Genomic DNA, 10,953 nt, shown 5'->3' with positions numbered 1-10,953 from the left:
GTATCTTTACTCACTCTGAGCATTTATCAGCCCACTTTTTCTGACCACCGGGTGCCACTGGCTGTAGCCTGAAGACTCTTCATTTGATTCTTTAGATCTGCTCTGTTCAGTATGTAGCCACTAACTACGTGTCGCCATTTACATTTAAATGTCATTAAAATTATATAAAATTGAAAATTCAGCCTTCTGTTGCACTGGCCACATTTCAAGTACCCAGTGGCCACATGTGGCTAGTAGTTACCATATTGGATGGCATAGTCATGGAGCACTGCCATCGTGGAAGAAAATTCTATTGGACATAATAGAATTATGTCTTCCTGAATTCTGGCTGATGATTTTTCTCTTTGTGTCCTCAGTGCTGCTGTCTGCTTTGGGAAGAAGCAGACAAGAAGAATCTTCAAGAGCTGCCTCACATTGTGACATGTCTGATCCTTTGCTCCCATCCCTACAGCATGAACAAGGTAAGAGTAACTTGGAGGAATCAGCCCTTGTTTCTTCTTGAAATGCCAAGATTTTCCCTGTGTACATAAAGTGTACTTTGAATGGTGTGAGGTGGCTACTTTCTTCTACCAGAAATATTTTAGAGGTTGGAGAGTTGTGTGGCCCAAGAAAGCAGTGTTTATAGTCCTGGGCACATGAGCTGATGGCCACTGGATGGTCGTAGAGTCTTCCAGTGATACCACTTGTGTTTCCCAGAGCTCTCTGAGAAGCTGAACATTGGTTGTTAACATGGATGCCTTGTCATGAATATTGTAAGATTAAGACTCTTTCAGCTGCTATCTTTGGTCCCCTTGGGTAGTAAGTAGCTTAATTTCTCTATGCCCTACTTTCTCGATCGGTAAAATGGTGGCGATAATGGTATGTCCTTTATAGGGTTATTATAAGAATAAATGAGTTAATATGTTCTGACTATGGTGCCTGTCCCCATGATAAGCATTTGATAAATAATTGCCTCTGTTGTGTTTGAAGTTGGGGATATTGTTATCCCATAGATACTGTTTTGAAAGCGTCTTAGGTACATCCATAAGTCACCATTTCTTCCATAATTGACTCAGTGGGAACTGGTTTATTGCCACATGGACACTCTGGAAATCAACAATGAATAAGGCTTAGGCCTTGCATTCCATGGGCGACTATATGGGGGCAACATGGCTAGTTATTTTCATGAGCTAAGTACTAGAAACTGGTACATCCATCTTTGGGGGACCTGGAAAAGACAATAGAGAGGAGGTGGGATTTTGAGTTGAATCCTGGTTGATAAATGATTGCTTGGGCATAGAAAGAAGACTAGGCATTCCATCTAAAGAAACTATCCTATATCTGTGGGCACAGAAGCATATAAACATGTCTGGAGAACCACAGAGAGCTTGATATGGCTGGAGCAGGTTTCTCAAACTTGACACTGCTGACATTTGGGCCAGTTAATTCTTTGTAAGACAGAGGCTCTCTTCTGTATTGGAGGACTTTAGTAGCATCTCCCCCCTGCATCTCAGTAGTGAAACCGAAATGTCCCCACACAAAATCCGGTATCTCTTCAGGGGACAAAAATGCCCCTGGTTGGAACCACTGTACTGGTGCAATATTGCAGACACAGCCCAGAGAAGCAGGTAAGGAGCAGATTCTGGGCGCCACTGAAGGACTTCAAACAGGGGAGAGCCATTTCCAGAGATTTGTAAGAAGAGATGTTATCCATTCTCTATGGGTTGTGATGAAGTTAAGCAGCTCTTATAGGTGGTTTGGTCTTTAAAAGGTATTATGGAATCCGTAAACTTTAGGAAGTTAATTTATCTTGTTGGGATTCTTCTGCTAAGAACTCTTTCCAGTGGTATTTTTTTCTCATGGCCATTTGTTTGGTTTCTCAGGGGAGACTGTTTTGCCTCATCTGAAGAGACTAGAAAGAAAAAAAAAAAAAACAGGCAATTATTTTTTGAGAGGTTTTTGTTTGAGCCAAGCCAAAGGGACGGAAATGTTGTGCTGTCTCCCACCACCGCCACATACTTAAATCTATACTTTTAAGCAGGCTTTGAGAAGTGAGCTTTGGGAATACTGGAAGGTATTCTGGAAGAATCTGCCCCAAGATCATCATTGAAAGGAGAACGTGAGGATTTCTATCATTGTGGTCACTGAAAACCTTGGCTTTCATTATTTGGAGTTTGGTGTATTGAAAGGCTAAGACTGCTCTTGGGAAATCGCTGGTTGGCAAGTGCAGTTTGCTATGACCGCCCTACCCTGAGTTTCTCCAGGGTAACTCAGACTTGATGTCATGGGTTGGCTCTTAACTCATAGCTGGGAAGTAGGCTCAGAAATTCCAAGTGTCTCAGTAGGTGTGTCTGTTGCTTGGGAAGTTCTGTTCTGCCTGAGAGGCGCAGTGAGTGCTGCCTTTTATGTTATTTCAACTTAAAGTAATGATTAAGCATACTGTGTGACCTTCATCGGTCAGCATTTTTCTCATGGTTTTTCTTAGCATAACACAAAGACTAGGTCACCATCTGGAGAGGAAGCTGATCTTCTTGACTCAAATAAACCCAGACAATTCAGATATGTAAATTAGAATCTTGGGAATATTTTTGTAGGTTTGATTGATTTTCTAAGTAGATTTGTTCCTCGAAAGTGGGAGCTACTTGGAAGGGGCACTTTCCTCTTCCCCGGATATGCACTGTGCCACTGATTTCCCTTTCCAGATCCCAGCTAGCTGCCCAGATACTTTAAGTAGGAGGAGTGGGCTAGAGAGTGACTGCAGCAGTCTAGGATCCAGTGTTACTTCTCTGCAGCTCTTTTGGGTCAGTCAGAGCTGATACCCTAGGAATCATGAGATTGCCCTCCACATTCCAGAGATCAGCACCTTGCCTCAGTTGATGTGTCTATGCTCCTAGTCAGTGAACCACTGTCACTGGATAGGGCCTTCATTCCTCACAGTTTGGACTTCTGTCTGTGTGAGGGTCTGAGGGTACACCAGGAAGGGGTGCAGTTCTTGCCTTCAGATGTCTGGCTTGCTCGTGTGTGTGTGCGGCTAAGAGAGAAGGGGGCTTTCCTGGCCGCAAAGCTCATCTTCTTCTTCTGCCTGGTGCCATTTCTGAGGTTAGTGGACATGGAGTGTGCTGGTTTGATACTCAGTTCATAAGGTTTGTCCAGAGGAGATACACTCATACACTCATATATATATATAATGTGCTAGCCTTACATGTTAAATAAGCTGGGTACACAAATTTCTTCAAGATAACCATCCAGCCTGCTCTGTCTGTGGATTTGAAACCAGCTTTCCAACTTGTATACTCTCCTTAGGTCTTTAGGCAACATTTGGTTTGCTATAATATTTCTACCTTCCTATAAGCTTTCCAAGTGTTCACCAAAAACTTTATAATTTAAGACCTTAAAAAGTCTTTTTATTCTTCTTTCTCAGTCATTCTTTTGTTATTACATATAACTTGGTTTTATATATAGCATCCTAATTATTGCCAGTAAGAAGGTTTAATGTTTTGAGTTTGTTGTCTTTGTGTTACGCTGTCAAGAGAAAATTGTAATGCATTATTTAAAAAACATACATGCATACAACATAGCCACATGGGAGGTAAGTTGGACAGGATGGGAGATTTTTGAAGCAAATTGGGCAGAATGATGGCTCTTGAGTACCTACCTCCACGCAGGTCCACAAAGCCACACTGACAGGAAATGCTTTATGCTTTTGGAACAGCTCTTTTCCTAGCAGCACCTAAACGTACAGTTCCAAACTCCTTCCTTCATGCTCATTGTTTTCATGAAAGCATATCCCCTGTTGTCGTCTGCCTTGAATTTATGAGGACACTCCATCTGATTGAAAAATAATTGATTTTTCTGTTATTACACAGAATACCCCATTTCCTCCCCAAACAGTGAAAATGAATCTTCTTGAGAACTGTTTCTTTCCTATTATGTTCAAATAGAGCCAGATCTGATTGTTATTGCTCTGGACAAATGCCATAGCAGCCAATGAAGTAACATAGTGTCTTTTTTTCTCTTTCGGTGACAAGATATCACTGTTTTAGTTAATATCTGGCCAACATATTTTTCCTTCTGCATATTTTTCATATTTAGCACCCTATCTTACTGCACTAGATTTGAAGCAGCTTCACTTTTACATCAGGTTAATATCTCTGCAGTCAAAAACCAAAACTGAAATTTAGTTTCTGCCTGCATTTGGAGTTTTTCTTCCTTTGCATTTCTTTGACATATGAAACAGTGACATCCAGAACTCATTACCCACCTGGCTTTCCCACCCAACACCTGGCATACACATAAAACTCTACATGATTCAACATCAGCTTCTCCAACATAGCTATCCACTTGAACAAAACAAAGGTCTCTGCCAGCCAAAGCTTCTGTTCTAGCCAAGGAGAAGAGAGTAGCAGTCCCAGAGGTTTAATTTTTTTTTTTTAGATTTATTTATTTATGCATACAGAACTGGGGTATAGGCCAGAGATGCAGGGGCGGTGAGAGGATTCATCAGAGACAGAGTGGGGAGCAGAACAGGCCGACTGACAAAGTACTCTGCTGAAAGGAGCTGTGGGCAGGTCAGGAGAGGTCTGCCATGCCATGTGGGTCACCTCTAGAGCCAGGGATTGAACTCATGCTGAAGGGGCTTTAACTTCTTAGTGCTGTGCTTTAACCCACTGTACCACCAGGGAGGGCTCCAGAGGTTTAATATTTAAATCTAACCTTTTTCCATTTTAAACTTCTTATACTCAAAGAGCAAGATAACAGAGAGTGGATGCAGTATGAGGAACAGGTGAGTAATGAACATATTAAACACAAACCTATCTGTTTTCCCCTTGCCTACACACTCTTGGTGGTTTCAGCAGCTCACCAGTCTGTATATTTAATGAGTCTCCACTACCATTTTTCTAAAGATAATGCCAAAAAGTTTTCCTTGTGCCAGATTTTGAAGAGATATTGCACACTTCAAAAACTAGCAGCACGGAAGAAAATACAAATAAAAATCAAATGATCTTAGACTAGAGAATCTGCATTAATTTCTGATAGCAGAAGTTATAAAGAAAGAGAACATACTGACGTTGAAAACCTCAAAATTACTTTCCACCAAAGGACATTCTGCACTATCCTAAAAGACTAAATCCAACCAGGACAATGTTAGTAACATTTGTGACAGAACCCACTACTTTATTGAGTCCCTACAATTTAAGATCAGGTGATCAATAAAAAATGGCCCAAAACCAGACAGATGAAGTCAAAAAAGGAAGAAATGTGATCAACAAGTAACTTATAAGAATGTTCACTCTCAACAGTTTCCAAAGAAATTGCAAATTAAAATGATGTGATGGCGTTTTCTACCTCTGCAATTAATGGAGAGTCTTAAGACCCAGTGACTGTAGGAATGGAGAGAGCGAGTATCTCACACACTACCTCACACAGTTAGTGAAACACATTTCCAAAGGGAACTTAAAACAATGTGTATCAAGGCCTCTAAAACACATACAACTTTTGACTCAGAAGTTCTATTTCTAGAACAGTTACTTATATGCCATAAAAGCAAGTTAAAATAAAAACTTAGCTAACATGTTCACCATGAATTTTATAATAGTAATTTTTGAAAGGTAGTAACCATGGGACACTCATGTAATTTAAATACCAAGGAAAAATGGAGGAATATTTAATGACATCAACAGATAGCTTAAATAACTTGTGAAGAATCCAAGTTATATGACAATGTGTATTATTTTTTAATTGTTTTAAAAGTCGCATTCTAGGCCCTCCCTGGTGGCGCAGCGGGTTAAAGCACAGCACTGAGAATCTAAAGCCGCTTCCGCATGAGTTCGATTCCCGCCTGCCCCGGAGGTGACCACATGGCGTGGCAGACCTCTCCTGACCCACCCGCTGCTCCCCTCAGCAGTGTACTTCGTCGATCTGCCTGTTCTGCTCCCCACTCTGTCTCTGGTGAAGCCTCTCGCCGCCCCTGAGTCTCTGGCCTGTACCCCAGTTCTGTATGCACAAATAAATAAATCTTTAAAAAAAAAAAAAAAAGTTGCATTCTACCCACAGGGGAAAAAAGAGTGCAAAACACATATCAAAATATTTCCTTTTTTGCTTGTTCTAGATTTTTCTGTAGTAATATGTGTTTTCCACAATAAAAATAATATTTTAAAGTAAAAGATATTAAGTCACATTTAGGATATCAACCTCACTATATTAAAATGCATACAATGGACAGATATGTTGGTAGTGGTTTTCTTAGAGAGTATATTTGCACCTTTTTTTGAAAAATTATTTTCTATCTTTTCAACTTCCCCACAATAAAAAATTGTGTACATGATTAGCAATCAGATAATGAAGCAAGCATTCTAAAATGAATGCTACTTTAGCTGCTTTGAATTTGAAGGATAGCACAATGAAGTTATTCAGTGAGCAAACACAGAAAGAGAGAGAGAGCCTTGGTTAAAACAGCATTAGACGTGGGAGTCCCTCTGACCTATTACCAGGGAAGAGCATTTCAGTGCACTGAAGATTTGGGGTAGTAGTGAGTGGAGAAATGCTCTAGAGAAAGACACTGTCCTTTGTTTTAATGGCTCAAAAACTCATAAGTGGCCATTGCATCCCCATTCTCAGTATATGTCATTTCTTCATTCAGTTGTTCATAGGCATTGCTGATGTTTAAAATTTAGACTACTGGTTCCCAAATTGTGGGTTGAAAACCCCTGGGAGGTATTCAAAGGTCACTTGCAGGATCAAAAGTCTTTTCATAATAATACTAAGACATTCTCTGCCTTCCCCACTCTCTGAAAGGACAAAGTATGGTTTTTCAAAGCTACCTTGAGAGGCGTCATCCTTGCCACAGCTGTTGGGATATGTGCTTCTTTTAGTCTATTTTTTAAATTAAGTTTTAATGGATAAAATAACTGTCCAATAAAACAAGACGCAACAAAATAACTAACATAGTAAGCAAAAGCTCTTTAAGGTCTGCAATCATTTTTAAAGATGTCCTGCGGCAAGAGTTTGACAGCCTCTGCTGGGCTGTGCTATGTCTGGCAGTCTTGCCTGCACCCTAAGAGTCAGCGCCCTGGACATTGTAACACATCTGTTCTCACCCTCTGAATCTTTAAAGGGAAAACTAATCTGTGGTCCCTATTGTAAAAACTTTGTTGATAGGCTGTGCTCTCCCTGGAGGCATAATGGGCTAAAGCACAACACTAGGAAGCTATCAGCAGCCATTGCAGCACGAGTTAGATCCCCAGGCAGGGAAGTGACCCACATGGCATAGCAGTTCTCACCTGACCCACCGCAGCTCCCCTCAACAGTGTATTCCAGTCAGTCTGCCTGTTCTGCTCCCCATTCTGTGTCCGGTGACTCCTCTCACTCCTCCCCCCACACCTCTGGCCTGTACCCCAGTTCTTATATGCATAAATAAATCTTTTAAAAAAACATAAAACTTTGTTGATAGGGTTTGTGAAACTGCATGCCAGCACCTGTGTTACATGTCAATGAAATATGTAACACCTCTTAGATGTGTGAAAGTGGCCGTTAGACTTCCAGCCTCTCCTGTATGTATCACAAATACGGTGAATTTTCAGGAAGGAAAATTCTTTACTGAGGTTTGGGGTACAGATTTTAAGTAATACTAATAATGTAATCTAGTACATGGTAATTGGATATAAAGTAGGGGAAAGTATGGCAAAGACTTTTTAAGTCTTTAAACGAACTCACTGAATATGTTTATGCTGATTTGTCTTTAATATGTGTCCATGTATATGACTTGTCTGTGAATAGACATAAAACATTTACATGCATATGTTTATGCTGATTTGTCTTTAATATGTGTCCATGTGTATGACTTGTCTGTGAATAGACATAAAACATTTACATGCTGTTTGAGAATTGTTTTCTGAGTTGTGTAGAATTATCTGCTGGGAAAGTAACACCAGCGCTGCCGTTTCAGTCCCAAGGCTTTTCTGGCTTTCTACTTAACACCTTTCAGTCAGTTCTCAGGTGTGGGGCTCACCTCTGAATCTCAGAGCAGCGCTTCATGGCAGTCAGTGCTCATCTCTGAGAAGCAGTTCTCAGGGGGCCAGGGCTTACATTGAAAACCTAAACCTTTCCATACAGAGAATTTGAGCATCAGATGAGTTGTGCTGGAGCATCCAGAAGTCAGCACAGCACAAGCCCCGAGACGTGTGCCCTCCCCGCAGGAATCCTGGGCACATGGACAGCTGACGCCTGACTTGGGGTGAAAGTGTCAGTGGCCTTGACTTAACAATGTTCAATCATGTCAGAAACGATGAAGGAGAATCCCAGCAGGTAGGAAATAAATTATGGCTCCAGAATAAAAAGACTGGACTTTTGGTTTATTTTAAAACCACAACAGTCCCCAGAGGAGGAGAAAGGATGTGTTGGACATGACCATAATGTAATTTCAAGTCTGAGAGGCCTAGCTGTGATTCATGACGAGCTTTTTGAAATGTGGTCACAGCTACTGACCATAAAACAGGTTTCACTTTGGAAGAAAGAAGATACTTGGTGCCATTTTGTTCTTTATAGTGGCACTTCACACACTCACTCTGGGACTCTCATCTATATTTCTTGAGGATTTAATGTATAGTGCCTCAGATTTTCCTGATGACAAGTTTGTTTTGTTTTTTTAATTTTTTTTTACATCATTCTTCATTTTGTACATTTTTCCATCTCAGTTGTAGTCCCCATGGTCTTCCCACCACCAGTTCACCCATGTACCATCACCATAGTCCCATGCCCTCTTCCCACCCCAGTTTTTATCCCCTTCCCTTTGACCCCAATATGATGTCTCTGGTTTTACCATGTCTCTGGTTTATAGTTGTTCGTTGTTCTCATTTATACTTTATTACATTTGCTTCTCTCTTCCCCTTCGCCCCCCACCACTTTCACTCCTGCTATGAGTGAAACCATCTGTTTTTTTGTTGTTGTTTTTTTTCTGGCTTATTTCACTAAGCATGATCCCTTCCAGCTCCATCCATGTTGCTGCAAAAAGCATGAGCTTATCTTTTTTGATTGCTGGGTAATACTCTGTTGTATATATCTACCACATCTTTTTAATCTAGACATGGAATCAACCCAAATGCCCAAAAAGGTTTGTTTTTAACTGATGAACTGCCTTACACCAGCTTTCACATGGAACTTCAGTTGAATGTTGATGATACTGGTGGGTTTCGCCTTACTGTATTAACCCAAGCCCTCAGCATAATTGGATGGGCTCTTTGGCAAGTGATTTGTGCTGGGACCTCTCTCTTTGATGCCAGTGGTGGCCAGGTTGTTATAATAAAGAGGCCAGTCGGTTCTGGCCTTTATGAATCAGGAAGAGGAATGCCTCTGCTTCCTCCTGAGTCTTCAACTCTGCCTTTTTTCTCAATTAGCAGACCTTAATGGGCCCAATTAAGTTACATCCTATTTAGTGCAGTGGTGATTGGAAATGTGACTATTAGAAGCATGGTTGTGTGATTTCTTAGTTAATCTGCAGCTTATCCATCTTTAGAATATTAACAAGTAACTTGTTTTCCCTGATTCTGTGAACAAATCACCTCAAACCATGGAATTGCTGGGTCTTACAGTTATACATAACTGAGATTGTTTCCAGTTTGGCTTGTTAATTTAAGTACCTAATACTTTGAATTACTGTTTTCTCTCCCTTTTTGTAATCTAAAGACCTTAAAACATGTAGCTGTTTGCTGTAATATTTCTACCTTCCTATTACCTTTGTATTAAGAAAATAGCCTAACAGATTTCTGTGAGATATTCCCAGGAACATTATGCTTTTGAATATACATGCATTATTAGCTTCATTTTTTTAAAACCTCATACCCTGAGATACAAATTTTTTTTAATGTAGCAGAGGAGAGATGTCTATTTAGAGCATATATAACTACATAATTTGCAGAAATTCTTCAATGAATGTTCAGAAGATACATATTTGTAGTCTCTCATAAATGACAATGTTTAGATTAAAGTAAAAACATTTGGATTTAATTAATCACAGCATATATGTTTTCTGGTTTGTTTGTTTGGTTTTCTTTCTCCTTTCTTGGATTAGTTTTTAACTTCCTACCACACTCAGGCTTTATAAAAGCGACATTACCTTGAGACGCTAGTCTCAATTAGGTAAAAATATAAGCAATTAATTAAGATAACCAACCCTAACCAGAGAGGTAAAGTGTCATCACATGTCACTGTGATCAAGAAGCACCTGTTAATTAGAACAGTAGGAAAACTGCAACGAGTTACGAAAAAAAAAAAATGTTGGGTGAAATTAGCTATAACAGTGTGCCTTGTTAGTTCTTAAATCCAACCCATAAACAATTTGTTGTGACAGCTCAAGGCTGGGATTATGGCATTTCGGATGAGGTCTGATTATAGCTAAAAATAGACATGTGTATTGAAGATCAGAAGAGGAATATTAAACAATTGAAATTTTGTGAAAGACTGATGCTGTTTCATTGTAATAATTTCCCCAAAGGCACATTAGTAATGCTGCTAAATACAGACTTTAATAGACTTTAATAATGTGTACTTTAGAGGCCTGATACACAAAGGAATAATGTATAAAACATTCATTATGGAAAATTGCTACCTTTTTTTATTTAATAAGAAATCTGTTGAAACAAAACCATTGCACTGCCTATGGCATTGTGTTCCTGGGTGTTAGCAGGCTGAAAAGTAATTGCCACCTACTTTCGTGTTATTTTCACCTATCCTAATCAAGTTGCAGTCATATTTACCTATTTGTTCTGCCAATGAAAATGGGGGTTTAAAATACCTACATGGATGGACCCTTTGTTCAAATTCTAACTCAGTCTCTCACTCCCTATAATCTTGAGCAGGTACCTTGACATCAAGTTTTCTTTCTCCATTTGCACACCAGGGATTGCTGTGCTTGCTGGTTGTGGTAGGACTAAGTTAAATGTTGACATGGTAGAAGCGCCACAAAATAGGCACTCAGTA

General features: G+C 39.9%; 1 protein-coding gene across 1 annotated transcript in view; it reads left to right on the top strand.

Annotated features, from left to right (window-relative positions):
- The first annotated feature begins 415 nt into the window (after nucleotides 1-415).
- The window catches only part of BACH2 (BTB and CNC homology 1, basic leucine zipper transcription factor 2), a 235,103-nt gene continuing 224,565 nt past the window's right edge, over nucleotides 416-10,953 (top strand). Inside the window, exon 1 of the mRNA XM_004673699.2 lies at nucleotides 416-461. The gene's annotated coding sequence lies outside the window, so the exon portion shown is untranslated. The remainder of the gene's footprint in view (nucleotides 462-10,953) is intronic.

The sequence above is a fragment of the Condylura cristata genome, unplaced genomic scaffold (genome assembly GCF_000260355.1).
Source record: "Condylura cristata isolate star-nosed mole 26May11 unplaced genomic scaffold, ConCri1.0 scaffold00001, whole genome shotgun sequence".
NCBI classification, from domain to species: Eukaryota; Metazoa; Chordata; class Mammalia; order Eulipotyphla; family Talpidae; genus Condylura; species Condylura cristata.
Note: the sequence above shows the minus strand (reverse complement) of the source record. Positions and strands in the feature narration are given on the sequence as shown.